At 31.2% G+C, this 1,252-nt stretch overlaps 1 non-coding gene across 1 annotated transcript; it reads right to left on the bottom strand.

The window, feature by feature from the left end:
- Positions 1-485: 485 nt before the first annotated feature.
- Positions 486-592, bottom strand: LOC111812811. Its single transcript, XR_002818206.1, has one exon. It is a non-coding gene; the product is annotated as a U6 spliceosomal RNA (small nuclear RNA).
- Between the last annotated feature and the right edge of the window lie 660 nt (positions 593-1,252).

Here is a 1,252-nt window from a genome sequence, read left to right as displayed (position 1 = left end):
CACGCTGCGCCTGGGCTGGGACTGGTCCCGCCGGCGCAGGGTAGCAGGAAGCTCTCCACACACTCACCGGACCTGGGCTAGGACTGGGTCTCTGGCTTTAAGTATAATTTTTGGTTTGTATTGAAAGCTTCAAACAACATTATGTAATTAAAAATATACTAGGAACATGTTGACATAATAGATTTTAAAATAATTTGATTTAAAGGTATTTAGACTATCATTTACACATTTGTTTTGGTAAGTACTATAAATTAATAATGGAATTAACTTGTTAGACAATTTTATTGTTTCGCTGATTAGAATACACAGTGTTCATGTGTTCATTCTATTTCAGCTTCTACCTTGATATAAACATATATATTTATTTTGTTATTCATTGTCAATGCATAACAAAAGCATTTCTTTTCTGCATTATAGCACATAAGTTCTTCTAAGTGTATATTTTTATAGTGATATTTTAGCTACCTGTGTAATTCTCTTTTTTGTTTAATATGGAGTGCTTCACAAATTTGCGTGTCATCCTTGCGCAGGGGCCATGCTTATCTTCTTAGTATCATTCCAATTTTAGTATATGTGCTGCCCAAGTGAGCACTGCCTATGTAATTCTATATAGATATTAATGTCATTATTTAACCACATGAACTAGCTTGTATTTAAACATCTTATATGTTGGTCATCTAATTCTTTCAGGGCTTGATTAAGAAATTGCAGTTGACATTGCCATATTATTTTCAATATTCAATAGATTACTCCTACGACTTTACTATTACATATGTTACTGTTTAATAAATGGCTTTAATCTTCACTACATTTTACATTATTTTTTTCTTAAATTATATTTTTTCTTTACCATAATTCATTTCAGAACAGTTCATGTCTTCTTAGAAGGTCATTAATTATATGTATTGTATTAGTTATTTCCTGATAAAATGAATTAAAATATTCCATTTTCATCCAAAATCAAATAAAATCTGTCTTTGTGTACATTTTACTTCTACTATTCAATTGAGGTCTGTTATTAAATATAAACTTTGATCAGGTTGCATTTCGCCAATATAACTTCTACTTTGAGCTTTAACTATTTACTATGGTGAGAAATTAACAGAGCTTCTGGAAAATTTTCTTACTGTCTGAATTGAGGGAATGCATTACCCTGACAGTCTCCCCTTGACCTTTTGCCCTGCTTAACTCTTACTTTAATTAAGATTCTACAAATATCAAGATCCCCAAGTATTGTTGTGTATTATGTTCC

The sequence above is a fragment of the Octodon degus genome, unplaced genomic scaffold (genome assembly GCF_000260255.1).
Source record: "Octodon degus isolate 3935 unplaced genomic scaffold, OctDeg1.0 scaffold00143, whole genome shotgun sequence".
Lineage (NCBI taxonomy): Eukaryota > Metazoa > Chordata > Mammalia > Rodentia > Octodontidae > Octodon > Octodon degus.
This window is presented reverse-complemented; position numbering and strand designations above follow the sequence as displayed.